At 39.8% G+C, this 12,944-nt stretch overlaps 1 long non-coding RNA gene across 1 annotated transcript in view; it reads left to right on the top strand.

Annotated features, from left to right (window-relative positions):
- The window catches only part of LOC143152360 (uncharacterized), a 66,118-nt gene extending 53,174 nt beyond the window's left edge, over positions 1–12,944 (top strand). Inside the window, exons 2-4 of the long non-coding RNA XR_012993556.1 lie at positions 12,146–12,242; positions 12,499–12,658; positions 12,823–12,944. This is a non-coding gene — a long non-coding RNA (uncharacterized LOC143152360). The remainder of the gene's footprint in view (positions 1–12,145; positions 12,243–12,498; positions 12,659–12,822) is intronic.

Here is a 12,944-nt window from a genome sequence, read left to right as displayed (position 1 = left end):
TGAAAGACTTTGAAACAAAGCGAGTTTGTAATTATAGCGTTGGCTCTGTCACTGGAGTATCGCACGAGTTTCGTCTCTGTGACGTTCGTATCGATCCTAATCTAGGGTAACGTGTTATACCTTTTCCAAACAATCGGAGCGTTTACGAATAATTCGAGACTTCGAGTGTGAAAAAGATACTGTTTAACATGGTAATATTTTTGCAAAGAGTATAGGTTACGTAGGATGTTGACGGTTTTAAAGTACCGAGTACTCTGAAACGGAAAAGTCCCTCGCGCAATTAGGAACATTCTAATTATTTTTGACTGTACACGTACCATTGCCTTTAGGTTTGTTCCACATCGTGTGAAACAATTTTGTCGACTTTAACTTTGAAAACGGTTAAAGTAGAGTTAGTTTCGGTTTAAAATTGACACGATCTATTCATTTTTGAACAATTTACAACGGAGATTTTTCAGCATCCATTTAAATACTACGCAAGGGTGGTTATTCGTTAAACGGAGCTGCAGATACGTTTACTTCGAAAATGGTACCATTAAATTTGCATTGCTCAAGATTGGAAGAACTTCGAACAAGAATCTTAATATTTAACAGTGTTTTAAAATCTGTACTATAGATCGAAGGAGAAACTTTGAAGTATCTACAGTTGAAACAAATTTGGACTCACGAAGATGGCACAACTTGCATCGAGACATCGTTGTAACGATATGCAGCGTGAACATTCCTACGAATCGAAAGTGAAACGGGAATAAAATTCACGAGGAGATCCAGTTACGGGATAAATAATTACCGGTTAGCACGGACGGACGGGTAGGAAAAATCTGAATTAACAGCCGCGGGACCGTTCGTGAGAAATTTATTTACTTGTTGCGTCAAAAATCACCGCAACGGTGCGTGGCGGTCTCGTTCCGGGCGATCGCGTCGTAAATCTCAATTGGATGTACGGCCACGGTAGGAGGTCCTTGTAGGAAGTATCGAATGTCGTGTTTCTACACATGTCGAAACGCTCGAGTCGTCTTCACCTATCCGGCCACTAAAGTGACCGTGTAACAGCTGGACAGTTAGCGGCCTCTCTGATCCTGACCGCCACCGGACATTGCCGAAGTCCATTTGGAAGAGGATCAGGATCGCTGTTTAAAGTTCGCGCTTTCGTTTCCTTTCCAAACAACGGGGAACTTTTACGATAAACAACGAAGCAGCGTGATTCTTGTTTCTTTTCGTCAATTTTAGACCGAAAGAGATTTTCTTTCTTCTTGAAGAGGGTTGAGGTTCGATCACGAGTGTGGTTGAAACATTGAAGGTATATTTCTAAATAAATCACACTTGGTTTGTTATAAATGTTGTTCGTTATCTTTGGCACGATTGTTAGGTATTTGCTGAAATTTATTTGGAAGGGGATCAGGATCGTTGATCTCGAGATGACACTTTTGTTTTCAATTTAAGAAAATGGAAGAAATTCGAAGTGTGATTTTTGTCTATTCATATTTGAGTTTATATTATTTTCTTTTCCGAAGAGGACTATATAAATACGGTTGAAATATTAAAGCTACAGTTTTGTATTTAAATTATTCTTAATTTTCTCTTACTATAAAGTATTTATCTTTCTTGGAACGATTATTATTATTTGCCAAAATTCGTTTAGAACCGAATCAGGATTTGTCGTGTTCGAGCTTCTCTTTCTTTTGGGAACTCACGGTGGATAACAAATAAGCATGGTTTCATTTGATCATATTTGTTCAATTTTGTATTCCAGATGTATTATTTCCCCCCTTAAGAAGACTACACAAAATAATCTCAAAACATCGAAGACAAATGTTAGTTTCTAAATAAATCAGACATATTACTTCCACCCTTAAGAAGACTACACAAAAATGATCTCAAAACATCGAAGACAAATATTAGTTTCTAAATAAATCAGACATATTACTTCCACCCTTAAGAAGACTACACAAAAATGATCTCGAAACATCGAAGACAAATATTAGTTTCTAAATAAATCAGACATATTATTCCCCTCTTAAGAAGACTACACAAAAATGATCTCGAAACATCGAAGACAAATATTAGTTTCCAAATAAATCAGACATATTACTTCCCCCCTAAACTTATCTCGAAACGTCGAGGGCAAATGTTACTTCCTAAACAAATTACGCTCACCGTCGACTGTTTACCATTTCGTGACACGATTATTATCATTTGTCGAAATTCATCCGTGCTCGGATCTCAATCGTTTTTCTCTCGTTCTCCAAACAATGGTGAACTGTTATTATCGGAGAAATATAAAATGGAAAAGGAAGAAGCTAGGACCGGCCGAAACGATGATCCGAGGAAAATTGAAATCTTATCGCGGAAAGTTTACGCATTCGTTTCAGCGGCTAGTAAAATCTGTCGGTGGAACACACCGCGAGGTCGATGTTTAAATAACGGAACACAGAGCAGCTTTTGTGACCCGTCACACGAAACCACCGTGGACGTAAACGCGTCTGGGTTCACGGGCGCACAACCACGACGACCATTCGAGCCGAGAAAGCGGAGCGGAGAGAAAACTCCGAGGCGTAAAAGTTCGTCGACGACCAGTGACGTCGGTAACTCCTCCGCGAGGGTGATTTGTATAGGAACGCGGTTTATGGGTACCCGTGTATTTGCCCCCACCGATCCGGAGTGTCGAATCGGGGCCGCGGTTTGATTTAACGACGTCGACAAATTTCATTTGTTTTTCGATGGGAGCCCAGTGGCGCGAGACTAAATAAATTTTTGGCGCGCTTCTAATTTTAGATCCGTGGTGAACAACGAGCGGACAATGACGAACGTACGCTAAAAGTTTACGTGAAAATCTCGCGAGATCCTGGATTTTACGGTCGAATCCGTGGCGGATCAAAGGAACATTTTAATAGTTGCGTTTAGAAATTATTTCTACGGTGAGTATATTTTCTTGAATTTTTAAGCGTTCTTTTAGATATCGGTTGGAAAAACTTCTGATTGTAGAAGACGAGTATTTGTGGTAATTTTATTCAACGTGTGACGTTTTTAACTTTGTAACCATTTTAATGGTGGATCGAAGGAACTGTTTTTCTTGCATTTGAGACGCGTTAGAAAGTATTTTTATGGAAAGTGAATTTTCTCTCATTTTGTAAGTATTATTTTTTAAAATCGATTGCGAGATTACTCGTCGTGAACTATGGTAGACTTGTAGAAATTTGATTTGATTTTTAACCGTTTATAAAGTGTATCAAACCGGCCAATCTGAATGCTCGAATAGTAACATGTTTACACGGACGTGAACTATAAAATGACGTTGGTCTCTCGTGAGAATCTACGCGTAGTAGCGAGCGTGTTCACGCGTTGTATTTCGAGCGGATTTCACAAAATGTTCACCGAAAACTGTTCGAAGCTTTCTCATAATGTATACTTTCGATTTGATACCTTTATCGTGACCAATTTGTTTAGAAATTTTTGCAGGTGTCACGTTTTCTAACACTCGTTGAATTTAAGTAGGGTAGGAAAAATGATGTCACCCTAACCGAAACATTAGTATTTTACATGTTTTACGTACGACGTAACGATTAACCCTTTGCACTCGAGGCTTCTTTTCTACCAGAAATCGACGCCTTAAAAAAATTCTTTAAATCGTAAAATTAATCTGGAATGGAACATTTTTACATACTTCGCGTACATGAGTTTACGCTCTACAAGAATGTGATATTTAAATTCCAATTTGAATTCTAAACCACGAAGTTTTCCCGGATCGAAAATAATTCACTGAATTATATGCCGATCGAGAATCTCCTCTCGAGTTCAAAGGGTTAATTAAGAATTTGCGAAGAACAAAGAAGAACATTCGATTCCTCTTCAATGATCGAACAATTTCTCGGTGATCGTTTCTCCGTAGAAAATGATCGATATCTTCTTCTTGATCGTCGACAACGAACAGTCAACGTCAACATCGATTGGTTCAGATTTCCACGAATTTTTCTAGAAAAATCGGAGTATTCTCGGACGCATTGTGTTCTCGGAGTCGAACGTCAGGATTACTCGAGAACTGTTTACGCACGTGCCAGGATGTTGTACGCTATACACTCGTGCAGCGGGTACAACGATTGCCATAAGCTTTACAATATTGCTATTATTAGCTACCCAAGAGCTTTCGTTTTCGAATTGTCCTTATTCGAAAGCATCTCACGCCGATCCGTGACTCGTTCTACGGTCCGAGATGTTCAAAAAGAATTTTAAACGTGGCTCGAATGAATTTTCAAACGCTTTGGTGTCCTGATTCGATCCTTGGGGTATCGATACTACAATATTTTTATATTTCACGCAAACTCGACGACGTTGCAGAAGATTCTTTGTACTCGAACAAGCACACGGACACCGATCCATCGAACGAAATTATACTCCACTTGTTCGTGTAATTAGGGCTCCATCTTACGCTAACCTCTATCTTAAGCTAAAGATCTAAATTAGAGTCTATTTAAATAGTGCTTTCCCCGACTGTTGTCATTTTTTCTACTTAACGTCCTCATTGCGCATATATGTAAAGGTGTATATACAAGATAAGCAAATTTGCTGACAAAAGAAGCGAGGTACAGCTGAAGTGCTGCTACTAATCAAACTTCGAAAGTATATATACGTACATAACAATGAAACGAACTATTATAGCAGCAGTGACGATAATAATAGTATGTAACGATCACTTGTATTGATAAATATAGAATATACGATAATAATAAGAAAAAAAATATGAGAAATGTATATAAGATATAAGAGAGCAAGAAAATTAAGAAGTTAAAAGATTAGGAGGAGAGAGTTATGTGACGATAACTTGTATTGATAAATAGAATATGGAATAATAATAATAATAGAAAAATATGAGAAATGTATAAGATATAACAGAGCAAGAAAATAAAGAAGTTATATACACAATAATAATAATAAAGAAATATGAGAAATGTATAAGATATAACAGAGCAAGAAAATTAAGAAGTTAAAAGATTAAGAAGAGAGAGTTATATAACGATAACTTGTATTAATAAATAGAATATGGAATAATAATAATAATAGAAAAATATGAGAAATGTATAAGATACAAGGCAGCAAGAAAATGAAAAAGTTAAAAGATTAGGAAGAAAGAGAGAGAATTATCGAGGATAATGACAAAGAATAAAGGACCAGAGCTCGTTCGAAAGTATTAAAACGACTATAACGATAAATACGCAAGACGTAAGAAGAGGAAGAAGAAAAAAGAATCGGAGCTTGCTCGAAAGTGACCCGTACATTTCCAATGCACCGATTGACATACGATGTAAAATCTAACACACCGGGTGACGAGCAGAAAAAAAGAAATGTGAAAAACACCGCTCTAATCCACGTCTCGGATATCGGCAGTTCGCGCTACATCAACCCGTTGCAATTAAGGAACGATTTGTAACCGAGGCGAAAAATAAATCTGTCAAAGAGTCGAGCCCGTGGATCACGTGCGTAACGATTATTCACGGGGACGAGAAAAAAAAAAGATTTTCAAAACACACCAGCACTGTTTGGAACGCAGCAAGAAGGAAGCGGCGGGGGCTGGCCAAGATTTAACACCGTCGCGACAGCTGCTTGGAGACATAAGTCTTGGCTGTTGCACGGTGCCACGGAAGGGTACCGGTCAGGACACGGAAGAGGATCACGTTCCAGGGTAGGACATTTTCTCTACAAATGACTTCAGGAAACGTCACGCCCCTGTGCGGCTGCCGCGGCACGTATCACACGCGTCTACTATTTACTTTTCACGCTAGACGCGCCAAAAACGAAATTCCCTCGAAATAGGCGGGATGAATCCTATTCATCGTTCGTACGTCCCCGTTGAGAATCGAGGAGCCCGAACTACCCCTTTGGTACCGAACTGGGAATGTTTTCGAAACGTCGCGTTCGGATACTTAACCGATTAGAGTTTACGCTCGGACAAGCGTGAAAACCGACACGCGTGGCTGTAACGTGTTAATTTATCGCGCGCGTCGATTCGTCGATAGAGACCCGCGCGTGTAAACCTTGTAAACGGTGGCTTCCTACTGGCCGAAAATTACGCGAGCAACAGTTTAACTTCGAAACTGGGAACATTTTTGGCGAAAGATGTTTTTTTTTTCTATTTATGGAGGTTACGATTTTGATATTTGTTCAGAGAAGGCTGAGAATACCGAAACGTTTTAAGAGATTCAATTGTAGGTGATGTTGGGAATGAATAATACGCAAAGATTGTATACTTTCGAACGAGCGTACGTTTTAGTGTTAAAGTCGGTTAGTTGAGATTTTTAATTGATATTTTTTTGTTCTTATGTCGATTTTTATTAACGGATAGCCGAGTTCCAGTATTACACAAAAGTATTGAATTCTTCGTGTTTCGGATTGCAGGGAGGATGGAAGTTACTCGATAATTTTTTTTGTATTTTACAGAGTGAAATTAACGAATTATTGAGTCGAGTTCATTGAGTCGAGGCACGATAGAAATATTGTAAAATTTCGATTCTAGAGTACCATCGTATCTTTTCGTATTTATTTCTCCGAGGGTTACACAGTGATTGCATGTTACGTAAAAAAAGGGGTACAATACTGCGAGGTTAACGCGAAGTAGGAAAAAATTTGTTTCGCGTTTTACAGATCTCATTGTACCTTGAAAATAATACAAACTTTACGTTTGTATCTCACCGAACAGTGTTCGAAACATGAAAGAAAAAATATTCTAATCCGAGTTTTGAAAGAAAAAATATTCTAACCCGAGTTTTGATTTGTCTTAAAGAATTCTATCTCGTCCAGGAATTGTTTTTCAAAATCGGTATTTTCAAACGACAATCTCGATTCAAACGTTCGTAGTTTTGGTGGGTTATCGAATTAATTTGGATGATCTTTTCCACGGGGTTATCGAATTAATTTGGATGATCTTTTCCACGGGGTTATCGAATTAATTTGGATGATTTTTTCCACGGGGTAAATAAATTTATACCCATCTCATCGAACAGTGAATAGAAAAAATATTCTAACCCAAGTTTTGATTTCTCTTAAAGAATCCTATCTCGTCCAGGAATTGTTTTTCAAACTCCATATTTTCAAACGACAATCTCGATTTAAGCGTTCGTAGTCTCGCGGGTTATCGAATTAATTTGGATGATCTTTTCCACGGGGTAAATAAATTTATACCCATCGAGAGGATTTAAAAGGAAGATCCTTCGATATCGGATGCCGTTTCTCAGCGAAGTTTTCTGAAAAGGGGTGAGAACGCGATTCTTGGGACTCCCATGGGAGACACCATGCGGGCACCGTAACGTAATACATTTTCGGATACATTCGATGGGCATAGACGAACAATTTGCCAGCATCCGAACTATCGGTTCAAATTACACCTGCGCATTCAAATTGTCGCATCTTAACAAGTCGATACAGTGAATTGGGGACGATTCACGCGACCAATCGTGTTTACCATCCCCTTTTCTTTCAAAGATACGCATCAAAATATTGAAACCTAATCGTTTCTCGTCCGAAACGATTCGTGGAACACGTCGAAGATTTAAATACGTTAATATCGAATATTTGATTGTAACGCGTCGATCGAAAAGAATCGAAGTCCAGTATTATCGTAGGGTGGAAAATTATTTTTCAAATTGAAAAATAATTTTTCTATTTGTCTTTGTGGACAATTTGAGAGTAATTACAATTTATTTCGAAGGTATTTCGAGCAGTAACGTATCGTGAGGACGTTTCGTCTATTTTTTATTCGATAGAGTATAAGTAAAGTGTTTAATCAAATTTTTAGAATATTATATTGAATTATTCGAATAGTCTTAATCCTGGTTTGTCGAAGATCTATTTTCATCCTCAAGACGAGTGAATTACATTTCTAAAATTTGTCACAATTCTCTCATTGTTTCTAAAATACATTTTTCACTTCTAAGTTTTCTTTATAAACCTATACTTTCTTTGTAAATTGAAAATACTTAATTTATTCAACACTTGAGTATATAGAATATTAAAAATAATACCGAATCGAAGTCAGTGCAAAGTATAGATTCTTATAGACACTATCCCTACACTTCTTCAAAAATACTATCTATATTTATCTTTTTAAAGTATCGACCACGTTCTGATCTCCTTTAGAATATTTTTAAATAACAGAGCACTACACTGTGTCCTCAGCTACTACACTTACTCGACCAAAATTTCACGAACTTAAATATAAGAATTACTCTCCGAGATGATATTCATATTACCAAAAGAAGAATCTACATTTCGTACCGATTCCTTTCAAACGTTGAAAGTAAAAATATCGCATTTTCTAGATATCCCCTGCACAATGACGCCACGTTTTCTCTTTTCACATATTTCATCAAAACTCGAATACTACGATCTAGTGTGCTCCGATTACCAGAGGAAAAAGAAACAAAAAAAAAAACAAAGAAATCTACACGTTACTCCGATTCTTCTAAAACGCTTGAAGCAAAAAATCACGAACGTTATCGGCGTAATGTAAACGTTAGACGTGATTCAGGGGGGGGGGGGGGCGCAAACGCGACGCGACGTCTTGCTTTACGAACCTTTGGCTAAATTCATATTCTCGGCGGTATTTCACCGAGGAGAGGACCAATTACTCTCCCCCGGTGCGAAAGTGATTTCAGCGGCAGGAACTTCCCAAGGGACGCGCACTTTTATCAAGCCGTCGGTACTTGACACACTCCAGACGTTCACGGAATCCCATCGATTATTATTGTCCTTCTCGCGTTAACCGACCACCGACCGACCGGATCGTCCTCCGAAATTCTCATCTCGCGTTCTCGTGCAACACGAATATCGATTCCCGTGCGACGAAACGGCCATCGACGTTCCGAACGTCCGCTCGTGATACGTGTGAAGGAACTTCACCGAAGTATTCTCGTGAAAAAGAGACAAAAACGAAAAGAAGAAGAAGAAGAAGAAAACCAAAAAAAAAAAAGGAAAAAAAAAATTAAGAAAGAAATAGAACGAAAAACTACGACTCACAATTCCTTGCACTCGGTCCGTATCGTTTAACCGCGAACTATTCTCACTCTCGGTTCGCGCACTTCACACCAACCCCAACGAACACCGACGAACCCAAAAGACACAATTCCAGGTCCAGTGTATCGTAGAATCGACGAATCGAATCGACACTTTCGCAACAATTCGATCGACAATGGTTACCTACCGTAAACGCATCGAGAATGGAACACTGAACGCTACATACGTTTACGAGCGATTCTCCCTGTACGTTCGTATTATTATTTTTACATTCCTTCCTCGGTCTGGTTTCACAGCGCGAGATCGGCCCTCGACGCGTCGCCGAGAACGCGTATCTCCGGTTCCGCGATCCTTCACGGTGGATGGAAAAAAAAAAAAAACAACCGCCGCGTTCACCCGGTTCGCGGAGATCGTGTTCGCGACCCCCCTCGTTCGTAATTACGCGAGGTCCGTTGGAAAAATTCCGCGCGCCGTCTGACGGTCCGCGGTCGAAAACGCGCGCGCTGGCCCTCCGTAACCGGGAGAGCCCTCAAAGATGGCGCGACATCTTTTTCATATCCCGTGGGGGGATTCACCTCGCGGGATCAATTCATTGGGCCGCGAGCTGCACGTGTGTACTATTAAAACGGCGCCGGGCACGCATTTGGGTATACAACTGGATGCACGGTGCACGCCGAACTCCCCACCGAGCGTGGAACAACGTTCCACGGTGCCGCTACCCTTTCTGCCATCTTTCTCGCACCGTCCGCGCCCCCTCTCACTCCCACTTTTCGCGATCACACCCGCCCCTAACCCCCCCGCCCACTCCCTCACGCCTCCCTCTTCCCTACTCCCCGTGGATCGTCGATCCTGGAAAAGCTTCGTTCCGGCACAGCCGCATAACCTCCGCCGCGGTGAGTCGCGCCCGTGTCGATGATTTCTAACGTAGAGGCGGTACTTGGACCCCCTTTTCGCCACCCGTGTCGCGTCTGCTCGACAAACGCTCCACCGATGGTGATACGGAAAGTTACCTCGTTTCCATTAGCGAGATAGTAATTTTTTTTTGTTTTCTATAGGGTTGTATAGAAAGTCTTCATTTTTTTTTTAGTAAAAACACCATTTTTTCAGAGAGTGTGTAAATACATTTTATTAAATTATACATTCTCCGTGTTGGGAAATTAGGTGTCTTTCCGAAGAAACTGATAGGTTAACGTGTCGTCGCTTTCGATACAGATCGTCGAGTCACAGTAAGCTCCGATTCTCGCGTAGCGATTCGATGGAAGTTGAGAATCGCTGAACGATGCATTACCGTAAGCATTGTTATACATCCAGATAACGCCTCCCGGTCCGATTGGTCGGCTGGGTGGTCCCTCCGCCACGCCTAGCGCCGACTGTACACAACTCTCCCCCACCACGTACCCTCACCAACACACGTATCGCGCGCGTGCGCGTTCCACTCGCCTTCTCGTTCCGTTCGACGGGCAGAAACATGTCGTCGGCGCCGCTTCCGTCGCCGCCTCTCTTCGTTCACGGGCTCTCTCCTCTCCCGGCCGTATTTCTCTTTTTAATGCTCCTGCGCACCGCGACGAACGGTCTCAGGTACGCGAGAACGCCTCGCGCCGGTGTGTACCAGCGAGTTCACGGACAGGTGCGTGTGTACGGATGTGTGTGTGTTTGTGTATGTATGTGTGTGTATGTATGCGTGTGTACGGATGTGTGCGTGTGTTTATTCGTACTTTTTTCGGCCAACCGGAGGCCCAAGGGTAAGTTTCCGCACGTTCTCCGCGTAAATTCTTCCGGAGCCCTCTTTATTGTACTCGGTCAAACGATTTTTGAAATGAGCGCGGAATGAACGTTCCGTACGAGATACTCTTATCGAGTTTACGCTCGAACAGATCGGGAATTAGCGTGTCTGACCGATCAACCCTTTTCGTTTACTATATCGTGCGAGACACGTGGTAAGGAAATCGGAGCGAACGTAAGAACCGGTCAAAGTCAAATATATTGGGTTCTTTGGAAAATCATTTTGTTTTTTCTTTTTTTTTTGGTGAAAGTGAAATACGATTTTTTTAGAGTGTATAAACATTTTATTGTATTATATACTCTCCATTTTGGAAAACGAAATTATTTTCTGAACAATCTAATGTTTCTTCGAAAATATAAGAAAGAAAACCTTACGTGACGTCTTTGGGAAGAAAATTTTGCGTTCGTGAGAACAGTGTTGCGAGCGATCTTGACGTTGATCATGACACGTGTTATCGAAACTTAAATCGCAAGGCAGAGGGTTAACACGCGACAGATCTTAAACCACGATCGAGATTTATCGAGGTCGTGGACGATTTTGAGCTTATGATTTTTTTTTTTTTGTACGGTTTTAATAAAAATGCAATATTAATCAAATTTTAGCGAACATTAATAAAAATTAGTTCGACCAGAAAGAATGGTTCGTCGATTTCTGAAATTGTGTCGTTATGAAAATCCTTCCAATGGCTTTCGAGCGATTCTGGTAGGTGTCTTTTAGAGAAATTGTATTTTTCTATGCTCGAGGTACCATTGATAAAATAAGGATCAATAATTTTACCTTTACATTCTATTTTACATTTGCTTCTCGTGAGCGTTAATATTCTACTTGTCGTATATATTGGGTTGCTCAGATAGTCATTTCGTTCTTTTTAGTGAAAATGAAACACGATTTCTTTAAAGTGTATAAACATTGTATTAAATTATATATTCTCCATTTTAGAAAACGAAGTGACTTTCCAAGCAACTCAATACTTGTCGTATATACTTTGGATTTGGTATTTGGAAAAAAAGTACCGTATCTCGTTTAAAGAATCGAACCTTTAAAATCATTTTATAGAACGATTTCTTCTCATCGTTCCATTGTAAACAAATTTATGCACCTCGTTTCTCGATACAATAAATATTTAAGATTGTATCGTACGCTATCACGATCCACCCACCACGAACTGCTTTCTCGTTTATATTCACGTCGTGTGTTACACAGTGGGTTGTTTATTCGTCTATTTGTACATTTGTTCGTAACATTGGTAGCAACTTGCTCGAAAGTTCTTGTTACGGTTGTATTTTTAGCGATACGGTTGAAATTGTACACGGCTGGCAGGTAGGCAGCAAGATTTTACGACATGAAAATTACTTCCAGATGTTGGTCATCTAGCGATACAGCGTGGCCCATTCGGCGTTTGCAAGTTCTCACGACCAAATTACTATGCCACCACACGAAAACTTGCTACAGAATGGTAAGTAGAAGTTTCGAGCTATCCCCAGTTTAAGTTATGCCATTCAAGGGCAACAATGCGCGACCATTTTACAAACGAATGACGTTTCAATGTTTCTCCACTATTCGTTTCTTCCTGCAACGAAGTAGAATTTTTATAAAACGCGTTCAATAACGTATTTTGTATTGGAACGTTCTATCACGTGTATATGTAATGTTTGAGCAATGGTCCCTATACTTAAATAGGTTAATTAAATACATTGTAATTTTCTTCATAGCACTACGTATAAGGTTGATGACTCTACGAATTGTATTCAACCCAATCGTCGAGTCGGTAAAGTCAGCAAATGTAAGAAACTTATTTACTGCTGGTACTTTTTGGCAAAAAAATATCAAGTTACATACGTTGCTACACAGTGAATAATACAAATAATAAAGGTACGATTGTATTGTTTCTATGATTTCTGAACATAGAGAAACTCTATTTTATATCACGAGGAACCTAAAATAAAACAAATTTAGTTTTAATTTCTGACTATTCGTGAGTACAAAACAAAATGTAGAATACAAAGTGATTTTTGTAACGAAAAGTTCAATTCCAGGAAATGTTTTTTCGCATCGTAGATCAGCGACTGGCAAGTCTCCTTACCATTTTGTGTGACTTCAAACCTTATCGATTGGGATTGGAACGAAACTACAGAACCATTATGTGATTGAATTAAAA

This window comes from Ptiloglossa arizonensis, chromosome 10 (assembly GCF_051014685.1).
Source record: "Ptiloglossa arizonensis isolate GNS036 chromosome 10, iyPtiAriz1_principal, whole genome shotgun sequence".
Taxonomy (NCBI): Eukaryota; Metazoa; Arthropoda; class Insecta; order Hymenoptera; family Colletidae; genus Ptiloglossa; species Ptiloglossa arizonensis.
The sequence above is the reverse complement of the archived record's forward strand: the minus strand, read 5'-3'. Positions and strand labels throughout refer to the sequence as shown.